The sequence below is a fragment of the Carettochelys insculpta genome, chromosome 20, assembly GCF_033958435.1.
Source record: "Carettochelys insculpta isolate YL-2023 chromosome 20, ASM3395843v1, whole genome shotgun sequence".
In the NCBI taxonomy this organism is placed as follows: domain Eukaryota; kingdom Metazoa; phylum Chordata; order Testudines; family Carettochelyidae; genus Carettochelys; species Carettochelys insculpta.
The window spans coordinates 16345194-16362199 of NC_134156.1; the positions used below are offsets into that span (position 1 = coordinate 16345194).

The 17006-nt window shown below is 44.3% G+C and overlaps 1 protein-coding gene across 3 annotated transcripts in view; it reads left to right on the forward strand.

Moving 5' to 3' along the window:
* The window catches only part of RAB11FIP4 (RAB11 family interacting protein 4), a 284100-nt gene that overhangs the window by 209427 nt on the left and 57667 nt on the right, over positions 1 to 17006 (forward strand). The window contains exon 1 of one of the 3 annotated variants that reach the window (XM_075014242.1): positions 8117 to 8208. The exons of the other annotated variants lie outside the window; for them this stretch is intronic. The gene's annotated coding sequence lies outside the window, so the exon portion shown is untranslated. Of the gene's footprint in view, positions 1 to 8116; positions 8209 to 17006 lie in introns of those variants that run through there. 3 annotated transcript variants of the gene reach the window in all.

Here is a 17006-nt window from a genome sequence, read left to right on the forward strand (position 1 = left end):
GCATGCCTGTATGGCTGAGGTGGCGGGGGACAGGACTTCCTCCACCCAGAAAGTGGTTTTAAGTCCTTCCAGCCTTGTGTGGGGTAATATGTACACCCAGTCACAGGCAGCAGTATATTAGGGAACTAGGCTGAAGGCATGGCTTACTATACTATGCCTTGTCCAGTAGGGGCAGAGACCAATTTGGTAGCAGCTCCTGCATCACCCAGTTGCAGGCACTGCTATTCTGAGTATCTTCCTGCAAGTTCTTTACGCTTTCCCTCCCTGATGCATGACTGTCATCCTCCTACCAGAGGTTAGCAGAAAAGGACCTACAACACACACCTGTGGTGTTCTGCTTATCCACTACAGTTTGAGTTGCATTTCTCTCCAGAAGGGACAAAAAACACAAACCAAAAAAATGTTAACAACAAATATTTACATAATTGTGAAATATGCCAGAACTGAACTTTCATCTCCATAAAAAAAAATTCTTCAGAATTAGCTTTAATGAAGAGAGAGGGATGGGCCTGTCTTACAGTTATGTTTATTGCTTAATAATGTTTTTATACAGCCATTTCTTGTGATGCAGTGAATGGTTGAGGCATATATTTTTATCGGAACTTGGTTCAGTAACACCTTACATGAACAAGACACTTATAAATTCTTAATTATTACTCTGTGATAGCTCTTGGTAGCATATTTCATAATAAATTGAATTCATGTATATTAAACATTGGTATATCTTATTTTTCATATCTTAAAATATTTGTTTCAATTGGCTTTATCTTATCTATTGCACATTTACTTGTATGTATCACTCAACACATGTTATTAAAGAATATAGCTGCAGCTAGTAATCATTTTACAAATGCCAGAAATCATTGCACTGTGCACCTTAAAGCAATTCTGGTTATTATCAATAATAAAAGCAGACATTTCAAACTTATACCTGCAGGGTAACTATGAAAAATGTACAGTGCAGGTAGTTGTTTTATTTATGACTGCTATTTATTCTGGAATGAATATGACAAAGTCATCTCTTTCAACCTGAGCCCTGTAGGAGGTTTTAGAAGTTTTCTGTTAAATAAGGAATGGGAGTATCAGCTGCTCCCAGCCCTGCTTTATAAAAAGTGTTGCACCTTTATTTTAGATCAGCAAATAGAAAAAGATATGCAGGCAAATTTTTGCTCTGTCTTACACCATCTGTTACTCAAAGGCTGTGGTTATACTAGTGAGTTTTACTGACAAAACTGTGGTTCTGTCACCAAAACTGGTGGAATGTCTGCACACAAAATGTGTTTTGTTGACCATTTGTCAGCAAAACTCAGCACTTTCACCGGCAGAGTTCTGCCTCTCATTCCTGAGGCATAACACTACTGTCAACAGATTGTTGACAAAAAAGCTGAGTGGATGAATGCGGGGGGGCGGGGTGGCGCTTCTCTTGACAGACAGGGCATCCACAACAATGGACAGTCCTCTCTGCTGTGCTTCCAGGTGTCTGCTTTGTCAAGCAAGCAGCTGGGCAGTCTGTCTGCTCTGTCGACAGAGCAGAGCACTCTCACGATTTTGTGTGCGGCTGTCAACAGAAGTTTCATTGGGAAATCTCTTACAACAGTGACTTGTGTTGACAGCACTGTAGTTTAACTGTAGCCAAAGCCAACTGAGTTGCACCAGCCTAAGTGAGATCAGAAAAAGGGATAATGCTGGCATTTTACCTAAGAGTATATTCAACAGATTTGCATCACTATATTGTGTTTAAAAACAAGGCTTTTGGTTTTTTATATCCAAACATTTGCACGAAATCAAGAAATATGCATGGAAAAGATCACGTCAAATATTCGTATCATAAGACATGGTTCCACCTGTCCACTTTGAGGAAATGCAGCTGGTGTCGGTAGAGAACTGATCCTGCTGCTCCAACTCACATAAAAAATCCTTATTCGCGCAAATGTTCTCACAGAAATTAAATCAGTGGAATTGTTTGTCTAGGGAATTTTGCAGAGTCAGGACCTTTGAGTCTTTTATTCTAAGCTATATTTTTTATTCAGATCCTGTAGTCATTGATTGTGAGTAAAGTTCCTCATCCAAAGCCCACTGAAGTTAGTGGAAAGTCTCCCAAAGACCCTAAGAACTTCAGGATCAAGAAGGTCCTAATTTATCCCTTGGGTGAGCCAGGGATGTACGTTCCTCCAAAATCGAGTCATTCAGTAAAATTAATCAAATTTAAATAAGTATGTACTTTAAAAAACAGCAAAATAAGGCTGATACACAAGGAGCTCTCCATTGACCTCTGTATCTCTAATGACCTGAAAATCAAAATGGAATCCTACAAAAAGAAATGTATGAATTGCCAAGGACAAAGTATAAGTATACTCTGCTAACTATTAAAGCGTAGAAAAGGGTATAGGGACAAAATCAGAAAGGCTAAAGTACAAGATGAGTTACATCTAGCAAGGAACATACAAGGCAATAAAAAGACATTATTTAAGTACATTTGGAGCAAGAGAAAACAAAGGAGAGTGTAGGTCTTCTACTTAGCAGGGAAGAAGTGCTAATAACTGATGCATTCAAAATGGCTGTGGTGTTTAATGCCTATTTTGCTTCAAGTCTTCTCCTAAAAGGTTAACAGTGATCACATACTCAACATAATTAACATTAACCACAAGGGGAAAGGAACTTAAGACAAAGTAGGGAAAGAATAGCTTAATGATTACTTAGTTCAATTAAATGTATTCAGGTCAGCAGGGCCTGATGACATTTATCCTAAAATACTTAAGGAACTAGCTGAAGCATTGAAATCATTAGGAATTATCTTTGAAGACTCAGGGAAGACAGCTCAGGGCCCAGAGGACTGGAGAAGAGCAAATTTAATGGCCATCTTTAATAAGGGGAATGAAGAGGATCCAGGGACTTGTGTACTGACCTGTCTAATTCTATATTTGGAAAGATATTGGAACAAATTATTAAATAATCCATTTGTAAGTGCCTAGAGGATAATAGGATTATAAGAAATAGTCAGCATGGACTGTCAAAAGCAAATCAGACCTAGTGGATGAGGAAATCAGGATATTTGTAACTTGATTTTAGTAAGGCTTTTGGTATAGTCCCATGTGACATTCTCATACGCAAACTAGGAAAATGTGTTAAATGACATTATGATAAGATGGGTGCACAACTCTCTGAGACTGTACTCACAGAGTAGTTATCAGGGAGCATGCTTAATCTTGAGAAAAACAGACCCCAGAGGGATCTCATAACACTCTTCAGTATGTTAAGGGCTGTTTTAAGAGGGTGGGGATGAATCGTTCTCTGCGTCCACTGAATGTAAGGCAAGTAGTAATAGGCGTTATCTACAGAGAGGGAGATTTAGGTTGGATATTAGAAAAAACTTTCCAACGTAAGGGTAGTTACACTCTGGAATAGGCTTCCAAGGGAGGTTGCAGAGTACCCATCACTGAAGGTTGTTCAGAACAGATTGGACAAACAATTATCAGGAGTGATCTAGTTTTACTTGGTCTGGCCTCAGCACAGAGGGTGGGAGTCAGAGACCTCTCAAGGTCCCTTCCAGCTCTACTTTTCTATGATTCTCTTAGTAACAGCTACAGAATACACAGGTAGACTGTGAACAAGGACCCCAGTCCTGCACTGAGAATGACATGAAAGGAACCTGAGCCCATTAACATCTCTGGGTATGTCTGCACTGCACCTGAGAGCAAGTGTCCTAGCAAGGGTTAATGGGTGAATGCTAGCAGGGCTCCTACTAGCACACATAAGCTTGGTCTATGCTAGGGCGTTACATCGATGGCAAATACGCAATTCCAGCTACAGCAATTGTGTAGCTAGAATCAACTTATCTGCAATCAACATACCTGGCCGTGCACACAAAGGGAGGTCAATGGGAGACTTTCTCCTGTCAACCTCCCTTACTCCTCACGATATGGGGGAGTGTGGGGTCGACTGCTGATCCCAGACAGTTCAATTGCATGTGTTTCTACAAGGGTCGATCTTCCACATACTGTAGACATACCCTAAAAATACTAATGTGGATGTTCTGCATACATCAGAAACTTGGGCTTTCAAGTGTATGGGATCGGGTGGGCTTGAGCCCCATATTGCTGTGTTGAGTCTGTTAATCTGCAGTGGGAAACGTGCTCCCAGCTGCAGCATTAGGCATACCCTCGAGGTCTCAGTGTGGCCGCTTCTACACAGGTAGCTTCTGCTGACCAAACTGGGCTTTTGTTGACAAAACTCTCCAAGCGTCTACACAGTGAAAGCCCTCTGTCAAGAGTTTGTTGACAAAACTCAGCTGTGCAGCCAGTAGCATTATACTTCTCCCTGATCAGGTATAACGCCTCTGTCAACAATGTTTTGTCAACAGAGTGCCCATGTAGACACTTCTGTCCACAGAGAGGGCTTCTGGTTCCCTGGGAAACCCTGTTTGCAGAGCTTCCAGTCAGCCATTCTGTCAAGAGAGGGCCAGGCAGTCTGGCTGCTCTCTGTCAATAGATCAAGTATCGGAGGGGTAGCCGTGTTAGTCTGGATCTGTAACAGCAACGAAGGGTCCTGTGGCACCTTATAGACTAACAGAAAAGTTTTGAGAATGAGCTTTCGTGAGCACAGGCACATCTGATGATGTGAGTCTGTGCTCACGAAAGCTCATGCTCAAAACTTTTCTGTTAGTCTATAAGGTGCCACAGGACCCTCTGTCAATAGAGCAGCCTGCTCTTTCGATCTGATTTTGTGTGTGGACGCGGTCTGTCGACAGAGGTACTGCCGCGATCTCTTTGTCGACAGTGACCTCTGTTGACAGAAACTGCCCATGTAGACTTGGCCTGTGAGTGTAAGGAAGGCTGTGAATATGGAGTTCTTAGTGCAGGAGTAGGGCGTAATAGGAGGCCTGCTTGTGTGTGTGTGAACAATAGAATATGTTGGCTTGACGTGCATATTTCTTTCTTGCAATATTAGTATCTGTCATCAAACCTCAGATTAGGACCTGAAGCAATAGCTCCCATCCTCCATCAGAAAAGGAAGTATTTTCAGTCTTTTGTTCAACTGGTTAAACAGTTTCAGAAGAACATAGTTCTGTTAATTGCTTTAGGCTTTGCACAAAAGGATTGAAGTAATGAATTTATTTCTTTTGTTCTTTTGTTCTTTCTAATTATAAATTAAAAATGTTCTAAGAGTCATCTCATATGAAAAGAAGACAGATTCAGGCAGCACATGGAGCATACAACTTTAAGGCAGTGATTGGACTTGCATGGCAACAGACATCAATATAGTCCACTTTCAGGGATATATTCCATTAAAAACTCCACGTGTAGTGTGTTAAGAGCTCTGAGAAATTTTGGGTTGCCATTCACTTTTTTCCCTGAAAGCTTTGATGACCTGAGGAGAAACCAGCAAATAGAAAGGAAAGGTTTAAGTCAAATGTGAATGAGTTTAGAAATACACATACAACAACAAAAAACTGGGAAAGACGGTGAAGTAAGAGGGGAAAGAAGTTTCTGGGCAACCGGAGTTCCCTGTGTGATTTCCTGAATCAGAATCATTCATTGTATGAATCCCTGAAATATTTCAGAATTTCCTGTGGCCTTAATTCAACACATCTAGTGGAATGAGCACTGGCTTGGACCCTGTAGAATGGGGGTTGTGTTCCTGCCTCTGTCATGAATCTTTTGTGTGACCAAAGGCAAGTCACTTCCCTTTTTTGTACTTCTGTTTCACTACCACCCTCTGTCTGGCTTGTCTACTGAAATAGTCTGGACACCAAAAGGTTTTATTGTCTCCTGCAGTGTGTGGGTACAGTGTCTGGTTCAGGAGTCCTGGCAGGGTGTGTCCATACCCATTCCCCAGGTCCCACCCCTTCCCCCCATCACCCCATCCTTCCCCCTCCCCATTGCAAATGCAGTAAGGGAGAAAGGATGGGGTGATGGGGGGAAGGGGTGGGTCTTGGGGAAGAGGTTATGACATGAACCCCCTGGCTGCCAGGACTCCCAGACTGGCTTGTGAAAATGCTTTGGCAGTAGATGGTCTGCAGGCCATGATTTTGAGACCCCAGCGTAGCCCAGAGTGGCTGTGATCTTGGCTGAGCCTCTTGATGTTACAATAAAACAAATGCTAAATAGTAAGTCAGTGGGACTTCAGCATGTAAATCTAAAGCATTTAATGCTCTGATTAATTGTGGCCTTTAACTGCAAATTAGAGTTTAAAAAAAAAAAACAGCAGAGGTCTTTTTCAGCAGTAATATCAGCAAGATTTAACAATTGTTTTAAAATTGCCTCAGTTAACTGCAAGGCAGGTGGGTGGAAGGATGACAGCAGGTTTCAGAATGTGACAGCTTTCAGGTGAAATAATTGCGTACTGAATCAGTCTTGTTCAATGCCTTAATCGTTCCTTGCTGTGTTTTCAACCTCCTGTGGGCCACGTTCTGGCAGATGATACACTTTAGTGTGCTGTGTGCCTAAAATGGATTTTGGTCAGATAACTGGAATTTTACAGGAAGTGATCAGTTGTTATAATTGTCAGGGCTGGAGTCATCCAGTGCAAACTCACAGAAACAGATTACTTTTAAAAAATGTTTTTGTTTTAATTTCTTGATTTCAGTCCATTATTTGCTAGGATGCAACTGCTGTGAGACATTGTGAAAAAGGAAGTTGCACAACTTCAGAACACTAAAGTGAATTAAAGGTAACTACTGTAAAGTTCTGATCCCTTTTTTGTATTTTTGCTTTTCTCCTGCTGCTCACATTATTTACAATGAAATGCAAGGAAACAGATGATTTTCAGCTTCCCCAATCTGTGGGCACAATTGACATTTTTGGGGACTGCTTCTGAATACGTGTTCTATGGTTTGTCTGGGAAAACAAAATCAGAAACCAGAGTAACAAAGGGGAAAAAATCTTTCTGAAAAGGCAGTTGCTTCCACTAGGAAAGAAAAAAAAAGAAACAAGTTTTACTATGTTTGGTAATTTCAGAGTAGCTGGATTTGTCTGGCTAAGATCTGAACATGTTGTGGGGGGTGTCAGTAGCCAACCAGTACTGCCCTCTGGTCAAAAAATGTTTTGCCTGTGCTTCAGAGCAAAGAAGCTTCTGTTCTTGCTCCTGTCTCCAGCACTGCTGCTGACTGGTGTCTTTTCATTTTATTTTTAAAGCAAATTCAGATTCTCAGGAAGTCAGTGCAGTCTACCTATTTTAACATTTTTATTTAAAATGTTTTCCTATTGATTGAGAGGCACAGATGGAGATTTATGGTGGAGTTGTTGAAAGTTGCATGCAAACTGTAAGAAATGCTGCTTTTCTATGCCTGGCACATTGCAAAACCTGTCTCAGTGTATCCTCTGCATCTCTTGTAGCACTTAGGCCATGAAAATACACACACCCCTCATAGGGCTGGAAGGGACCTCAGGAGACTATTGAATGCAGTCCTATGCTTTCTTGGCAGGAACAAGCATAAGGCTTCCACCCCATCTCTAACAGCCCTCTCAAGGATTGAGCCTACAACCCTGGGTTTAACAAGCCAACGCTCAAACCACTGAGCTGTCCTTCCCCCTCTAAAGGGCCTGTTATAGGTGTTTGATCCCTGCACTCCAACCAGTTAATTAATGAATCAGTGCATCAGGGGCAGGGGGGCTGGAGTGAATTGGGCGCTTGGTGTGGTAACTTGTCCTGACAGCTTTGTAAGTCTGAAACAAACACGCCCCCCAAGTGCCTGTTGCGGTCTCACTGCCAGGGCGGGAGGCGCCCACACACAGACTGTTCTCAGTCGCTGTCCCAGGGAGCGAGATGCCCCATCTGGGCCTGATTTCCTCTCGCCCAGCCGCTCCCTGCGCAGAGTGGGGGGTGCCGAGGGCTTAAGCCTGGCTGGAACACCCCCCCCGGCCTCCTCCCGTCCAGCTCCGAACCGCTGCCTCGAGTTTGCGCTGTCAATTACCGCTCCCCCTGGTCCCGCCTTTTTGGAACCTTCATACACCCGGCGCTTGTGATGTCACGCCCCCGATACCGAGCGGCTACAATGAAACCCCGCGTCTCATAGCAACCGCCGGCGGGGGCGTGGTTTTCGCGCTACCAACTGTTGCCTAAGGTGGGGAGAGCGGCGCTTTGCGGCTCGCAATTTGCTGGCGCGATTGCCGAGCGCGGAGCTGGGGGCCCGGCTTTGGAGGCGACGGCTGCTCTGCTCTGCTCTCTTCGGGCTGGAAGCGGGGTGGGGAGGATCGCCCCTTGTACCAGGTAAGCCGCGACTGGGGCGGGGAGAGCAAGGAAGAGGCGCAGGGAGAGGGGCTGGGGCAAGGCGGAAGTTTGGAGAGTAACGAGCCGAGGGTTGCGTTTCCCCTGGGCCCGGAGTCGGGGATACAGGCTCCGCGGTGAGGCTGCCCGAGCAGAGCTTTGTTGTTGCCCCCGCAGCTCAGAGATCTGGCGTGGGCTGGTTCCCCAAGGCGCTGAGGAAGCAGGAGCTTCGCTTTCATTCACCTGCCTCCTCTTGTCTCTTTCCCGGCTGGCTAGGCTGGCCGTGCTTCCCCCGAGGGTTGGGAAGAGAGGTGGCTCCACTTCCTGGAGTGAGCGGGGCGTGCGGGTAGAGGAGAATGCAGTGGGGTTACCTGTGTTTTTCAGTCCCCTAAAAACCAAGCAGCCCTGGAGCACCCTAAAGACAAATCCTCTTATTTATTAGCTTTCATGGAGGAGACCCACAATTGTTACTCTTTCAGGTGCCACGGGACTGCTTGTTTTTGTGAGGTCACAGACTAACATGACTCTGAGACTATATTTCCTTGTCTTCAGTGAGAGGTGACTGGGACATGCCAGGGCCAACCAAGAGATAGATCAGGACTGGTCAGTTTGCTGCTGTGTGGCTAGTGAGAAATACACCCAATGAAACATGTTGCGGCCCAGAAGCAGATTATGTAATTTCTAGGTTCTGTTTGGTTTGGTTTGTTTTTTGGGGGGGGTGTCTAGATGGGATTGCTTGCTTTTGTAGGGGGGCAAGGGAAAGCAGCTCTGGTCCCTGATGTTTTTTCAGATTGGTTATTGGTTTTGTTCTTTCTATTCTGTCTTTTGAGGTGTTTTAGTTTAGATTTGTACATTTTATCCCTGAATTCCTATCACCTGCTTAGATACATAATTTTCTTCTCTCTCTTTTCCCCCATCTCCTGCTTTAAATACGTAAATTTGGAAAACTTGGTATCAATCTCACACACATACAATCCACCCCAGTAATAGTGACCTTCACTAATATAAATGTGTCAGTAGGCTGCTGCTGCAGCATTCCAAGAATACTTTAAAATGGGAAAGTCCTGATGTGGTAAGGGATTCTGTCAGTATTCAAAAATAATAAGCTGTGGGCTGCGGTGAAGATGCGCTAGGATTTCTCATTGCTAGAGTGTCAATCTGATTAATGCCCAGTGTCCCCAAATATAATTTGAATCTATCATTTTGGGAAAAGGAGCAGTCTTGTAGCACCTTAATGACTAACATTTATTAGATAATGAGCTTTCCGAAGAGGTGGGTCTTACCCACAGAAGCTCGTTACCTAATCAAGACCCACCTCTTCAGAAAGCTCATTATCTAATAAATGTTAGTCACTAAGGTGCTACAAGACTGCTTGTTCTTTGTGAAGCTGCATACTAACACAGCTGTCCCCTGAGACTTTTTATCATTGTGGGGTATTCTAAGTGACTGTGGGTTGCTGTCCAGAATGAATCAAGGCTGCAGTCTTGTATTACAATTGTAAGATGAATTTCAAGGGAGTTAATTGACAAACCTGTAAGATTTCTGTAACTTCTGTTTAAAGCCTTTTTCAATAGCACAATCTCAAACATGATTGGTTTTTACCTTCTGTAAGTGGGCTGGTAATGTAGTGAGAAGAGCGACTTCCCTGCAGAGCTTCTGAAAGAAGTATTTGTCATGACCTACAGAGACATCACAGCTGTGTGTTAATATGAAATACAACGAACAATGGAAGGGTAGAGACCTATCCTGTGTGGATGGAAACTAAAATTTGTGTTAACCCCGATCTTAGCATGTGTGTTTCACGTAGCTTTGGCATTACAATATGGCTTATAGACAGGCCCTGAGTTAATGTTTCTTAAACTAATCTATATAGTCACTCAAAATTAAGTACATTATAATAAAGAATGTGTTAAGAGTTTAAAAAAAGATGGAGAATGGTGGAGTAGAGAGGATATTGGGACATGATCTTTGCAAAGTTTAGCTTTTGCTATATTCAGCATTTAGGTGGCGCTCTTTTTGATGTTGAATGAGAAGTAAACTAAGCTTTGTCAATGTGAGGATACTTGCAGGAAAATTAATCCAAATTAACTAAAGGGTGCATTTAAAGTGGTTTAGATAAACCAGATTAATTCCCTATATGGATGTGGTTTTCCAATGTAGTTTAATTAGCCCACGTTAACAGGTTATTCAAAACAACAAAAAGTCTTGTGGCACCTGATAGACAAACAGATATTTTGGAGCATAAGCTTTTGTGGGCAAAGACCCGCTTCATCAGATGCAGATCTGATGAAGCGGGTCTTTGCCCACGAAAGCTTATGCTCCAAAATATCTATCAGGTGCCACAAGACTTCTTGTGGTTTTCGAAGCTACAGACTAACATGGTTACCTCTCTGATACTTGTCACCATGCAATGTTATTCAGATGAACTTTTCTGGGGGTCCATGTATAATAGAGCCCCTGCCCAAAAATCATCTTAAATGTTTGCCCGGCTCTCACCAGCATAATGCTGCCCACCAGTTTGTTTACCAAGTCAAGATTTTGTCTTTGTGCTATGGGGGCATCTCTCTTGTCAAATGTTTTGGATTTGAAACTTCATCTTCCCCAGGTTCCCTGCCTCACTAGTGAGCCTCGTATGACTCAACCATCCAGCCTGAAATGTGCAAGCTTGGCCCCTTCATATGGATATAAACCTCTCTGGATGCATATGAAAAATTGGACCACACTTCTGGGCTACAGCCTCTTTTTATGCATATTAAAAGCTTTACTCTTATATTACACACACACGTGTGTGTATATATATGTCTGACATCTCAAAGTATACAGTTTATCTCCCTCTCTTTGCTGGAGCCCGTGGCCCACTTGCTGTATGACCTGAATAGCAATACCATAGAAAAGAATAGGAGACTATTATAGATTGTGAAGTTTTAAGGGCAGGGACTTCTAATTATGGGGACCTTATCAGAACAACTAGTCACTACCATCAATAATAAAAAAGAAGGCTACAATATGGCAAGCTGTGCATGGTGGTAGTGTTCCAGTTAAACATTTGCACAGGGCATGACAGTATCATCAACTCTTAACGTGTGTATGTGAAATTAAGCTGCTGCACCAATGCAGACTTCTAGGCTGTGTCTACACTAGGGAGTTCTTTCAAAAAGAAGGGGGCTCTTTGGAAAGGGCACACGGCACGTCTACACACAAAAAGCATTCTTTAGAAAGTAAATGGAAAGAATGTGGCGCTCCTTTGGAAAGCGCTCTTCCGCTCCCCGTTCAGGAAGAATACCTTCTTTCGAAAGCTTCTTTAGAAAGAAAGCATGTGTAGACATTCCCCGGGGCCATGCTTGCAAAAGAGGAGTCCTCCTGGTGCTGGGGTTTTCAATTCCTGACCCGTTCTTTTGCAAGAGCAGGGACTGCGTGGACACTCTCTCTGTTGAAAGAGCAGGTTGATCTTTCAATCTGTTTTTTTACATGTGAATGCACTGTTTCAAAAGTAGTGTAGACGTAGCCCTAGTGTGGATGTGCGGCATTGGCACAGTTTAATCTCCTTTAAACTGTGGCGTATACTGGAGTGGTGTCTACAACAGGGTTTGGAATAGATCATTTACATTGTTGTAGAGACCCTGGTGGTTAAAACCGTAACATAAAGGAGCCTGGTAATCTTTGTCCCTAGTCCTACCTCCTGCACCACGTAGACCACTCCTCCATTTGAGCATATGGCCTCGGCTTGGAACAGCTTGCAGGAGAGGGACCTAGCTTAAAATAAGCAGGTGTAATAAACAAAGGAAGAAAAGGGTGAGGAGCGGCATTCTGAGGCCAGCAGCAGTGTTGTGTTAGAAATGTGGTGTGCTCTGTCGCAATATTCGGCAGGATGCTGGTGTTTTTAAAACTCTCTCTCCCTTGTTCTCAGCTATGTGGTACAGACGAGGAGACTTGTTGTTATTATTATTGTATGTGCTGATGATAATCATAACTTTAAAAAGTAAAATTTCCCCCATTACTCTTTATGCAAAGGCTGCTCTACAGCAGTTCACACAAACCATGGTGTGACCTGAAAGGCAAAATTTCTGTTTGCAAAAGGCTAAGTTAGCTGTGTTCTGTGACAGACTATGTTTAGAAGGGCTTATTAATTGCCCAACTGTCTTGCATGTAGTGCCACTTTGAGCTTTAGAATTACGCTGTAGTTGTGTTCCTGTTTCTGCCAAAAAACAAAAAAATAGAAAGAAAAGAAAAACACACCCCTGCCCCAGGCACCAACTTCTTCTCCACCCAGGTTGGGCATTCGATTCCCTTGGAGAGTTGTGTTTTTCCCCAAGGGCAAAAGTTCGTTGCAGTTGCTCTTTGACCAAACCACTATTTGTTTGCAGTAAACACTTGTATAGCGTGAGCCCTTATGCAGCTCTTGGGTGTACTGCCCTCTGCGTGTGGACTATTGACCAATTGGATTCATTTGGAAGGAATACCAAATAGTACTTTTAGGCAGGTGACGAGCTGGTCTGGTCTTGCTGGTTCAAATTCCGTGTTGTAATTTCATCTTCCATCACTTTCTATGCTGGCAAATTAAAAAAGCTCTAGTGTCTTAAAATGATTAAACAGAAACTTAAGTTAGAGTTGAACCCAGTGTTCCTGCTAACTTTTTCCATGCATGGGTGGATTTTTCTACATCCATGTGCAGACTAAATTTTATGTACACTGAGATGTGTGTGAATGTGCACCACCAGTAGAAACAAAGCCTAGCTGTGGGCGCTCTGCTTATCATCAGGGTGGCATTTGACTCACTCCTGAGCTGCTGCACAAGTGCACAGATTACGGGGAACACTGGCTGAGCTTTCTTTAGCAGGTTTCTTAGGCCAGGTCTACACTAGACCTTAAAGTCTATCATAGATAGGCTATTATGGCTTTGGCAATTGTGTAGCTGGAATCCACGTATCTACAATCAACTTATCTGGGTGCCCTCACTAAGGGATGTGGACAGGAGGAACTCTCCTGGTGACCTCCCTTAGTCCTTGTGAGAACAAGGACTACAGCAGTCAACTGTTGACCCCGATAGTTTGATTTCACACACACCCACTAGGTGTGTGAAATTGAACCCCAGAAGATCAACCCTGTCAGGGTCGATCTCCTGCCTATTGTAGATGTACCCTTAGGGGGTGCGTGACAAGCTTTGTTGTGAAAGTTCTAGTTAAGGCTATGTTAAGGCTTCCTTTAGAAAAGTTCCTTTTTGTGGGCTCATGACCAGTAGAGTTGTAGATCTCTCTGACTCTTACTTGCTGCAGGACTGAAAGGTTTCATTGGCATAGCCCCCTGGTTTAAGGACATCTGCATCAACAGCAGGAGTATTTAGCCAGGGTAGGAAAATCACCTTCCTGAACATTAGTTTGTGTGACAGAAGCCCTCTCTTGTTGACAAAATGGTGTCTATACTGGAGGAAGGAGGTGTCACCAGAGCTATGTGGCTATGAGTGTGATTTCTTTTTACCCCACATCCTGACCAGCGTAGCTGTGCTTGTCTTACCAGTAGACTGGACCTCAGTCCACTTAAACGCTAATGAAAAGTCTTGTGCTGAGTCCCTGTGCCAGTGAACAACTTCCCCCCAGTGGACAAAGCACATCACTGATGCAATCTTTCTGCTTTCCCTCATTCTAGGGCAGTTGTTCCCAACCTCTTCAGTAATTTGGTGCACTTCAATGGGACAAACAGCTCCACAGTACATCTGGGTTTTATACCTGGGGGTGGGAGAGGCACAAGCATTTATACTATGTCCCAGCTCCATGAGGCTCCCTCCCCACCTTGCCACAGCAGTGATTGGGCAGGCTCCCAGCCAGCCTGTTCAGGCCAGGAAGAAGCATTTCAGCGGGCTCCTGAGGGGTCATTATTTCCCCTTGTCGGCTCTGTAAAGAGCCAGCATCAGGGGAAGTTAACCAACCTTGCACCAGCTGGGGCTCAGGCAACCTTGCTCCTTGAGCCCCAGCTGGCCTGGGGTTGTGAATACCATCCCTTCCTGGCCCTGCAAAGAGTAACTTGCGAGGGAAAACTGACAAAATTTCACAGCACACTTGGACAGTTCTCATGGCGCACTGGTTAAAAACCCCTGTTCTAGAGAACAGAAATGTTTGGCTGCTTTTCAGCCTCCCACACAGCAACTCAGATCTGCAACCATGCTGCTACAGCAGCTCTTCTTCCATATGTCTAGTGCACCCCTGGCAAGACTTCTCTCCAAATTACTGTGTATCCAGCTCTTTGCCCTTGAGGCTTCTCAAGGAAAAGGAGTGCTACAGTTCTTGTGTGCATGAACTCAGCGGTCCTCTGAGCAGAAAGTGCTTGTTAGAATGAGTATCTTGTGCTTTATGAACTCGTTAGTTGCAGAACTGGATGGAGAGGCCAGTTCTTCAGGGGCATGAGCCAGAGTTGAATAAAGTGCTTCTCTCCAGCTCACTTGTGTGCTTCATTGCATGGTATAACACTACACTTAGAAAGCAGTACAGGTTGCACCTCCCTGCTCCATCATGGTCAGGACCTGACCTGAATTTGCTGGACCAGGAGATGAGCCCTCAAAGCACGTACTCTGCTTTGCCCAGCTGCTGTGGGGGATGGCTGATTGCTGGTCCCAGCCATGCATCACACCCCCACAGAGCTGCTGAAGCTGTTATCCCTGCCTCCAACTGGACCTCCTGCCTTTAGGCTCCTGGAATCTCTGGTCAGGGAGCACCCATGGTCCTGCCAGACTGTTCCTTTTTTAGGAGGTACGACTTGTAATATCATCTAGGAACAGCTTTGGTCTTTAGCTGGACGACATCTTAAGGTATGTCTGTGTTTCAGAACAAGCCACATGTTAACTAGCACAAAAAGGAATCCTGCCTTAGCATTTGGGGCGCATAAAGATGGTTTTGTCTAATACGACAGCTGGCTGAGTAGTCACATGAAGCATGCAGGCACCCGTGTGTACAACCACCTCACCAAGACAATAAAGTGGTGAAATGACTTAGAGTATAATGGTGGTAAAAGCTCGCACCCATCCAGACACTTAGACGTTGGTGGGATCTGTACAGCAGCACCATTGCTAGCAAAGGGTCAAAATGTTGGGTTTGGGAAGACTCTGAAGCTGGGCCTACACTAGGGGAGAAAATCAGTGTAAGATACACAACTCCAGCTCCATGAATTGAGTATCTGGAGGCAGTGTACCTGAGGTGGATTTTCTGCACCGTTCTCACAACAGGAGGTCAACGAGAGAAACTATCCAGTCGACTTTCCTTACTCCTTGTGGTGGCAAAGGGTACCAGGGTCAACAGGGGTCCTTTGAGTTTGATTTTTAGCATATCCTTACCAGGCCTGCTAAATACACCCCCAGAAGATTGACCTCTGGAGCAGTTTGGTAAATGTAGACAAGCCCTGAGAGAGGAGTCGTCGAAAGTGATCTCCCTAATAAGTTTGACAGCCATGGCCCTCTGCTCCAGTGTTGCTTGTGAGCTGTGCAGTTGCTGTGACTTTAACACTCATGAGAATTCTTTGCTTAATCACACCAAATTCGCCCTGTGACACTAACAACTTATCTTTGGCACATGCCATCTGTACACTGGACATATCTGACTTACGCAGACTTCATAAAACAGAGGCTTTTGTGGCACATACCATGCAGCTGGGACACAGTTCACGTTAGCCTGCTTTTCAGAGCCTGAATAACAATTCTACCTTGACAATGAGACGCTTCAGGAAGAGGCATTTAAAGTGCTGTTCCCTCTGCAGATGACGGTGAAGGCAGGTTGGAGCACAAAGCTAACAAAAAGGGTTATCAGCCATAAGCTTGTAAGGATGGAAGAAAGCTGTGATTCAGTTTTGCTCAGGTCAGCAATCAAGGTTGCATGAGAAGAGTCTTGCGCTGTGTTTACACAGTGCACTGTTGTCTAAAATGTCAGTATTGATTGGGCCCCTCTATCTCTTGCTAACCAGTGGTCACCTTGGTCTTAGGTGACATTTGTGACAAACAGTGAAGGCTTTTTTCTTTTCTTTTAACAAGCTCCATATGTCAGGATGGAAAATATCTGGCATTGCAAAAGAAAAGATGAGTTGTGCAAAGCTGGAAAGGGGGAGAATGAGTCAGGCACTCAGGGCCAATGGCAAAGTCTAGAACAGAAAACCTATCGGTGCTGGAGAAACTGAGGGGGAGGGATGGTTACTAATGCCTAGGTGCTGACCTTCACAAACCAAGCCTGTCTTCCTTCCCCAGAGACAAGCCCTCTTTACAGTTCAGAGTAGTGTTTCTCAAATGTCACCACCACAAGGGCTTTTCTTCTGACCACAGCCTACCAGATGGTGACAGGAATGGGGAAGTAGATAAAGCAATTGGCTACTCCAGGGCCTCCAGCAGTGGTTAGGTCCTTGCCCTCTCCGCTCTGGAGAGCCAAAAACTGGAGGAACCAACAACAGGTGTGGGTTTCCCATCTTCCCAAAGATGGTGAGGTTGAGCTTCACCTCTAGGGTGTCAGGCTTCAGCACAGAGTGGGGTGTTCCATTCCTGGCTGCACGATGGTGGGCTCTGGCCCCTGCTGCATTCATACATCCCCCTCCTGAGCTTACTTTGTCCCTGGGTTGCCAAGGCTGAGTGACTATGCTGTGAAAACTGGTATTTGAATGTTTAATATGACTTTTCACAGTCGACTTAGTAGCTAGCAAAGTTTAAAAAAGAAAACAAACAAAAGAAACAACAAGAAAAAAGACAACATGTAAAGCACCTTATTTGTGGTTCTGTTCTGTTTCAGTTCAGTGAAGGAACAATAGAGGATAGCTGCATGTTTCTTTTTATTACA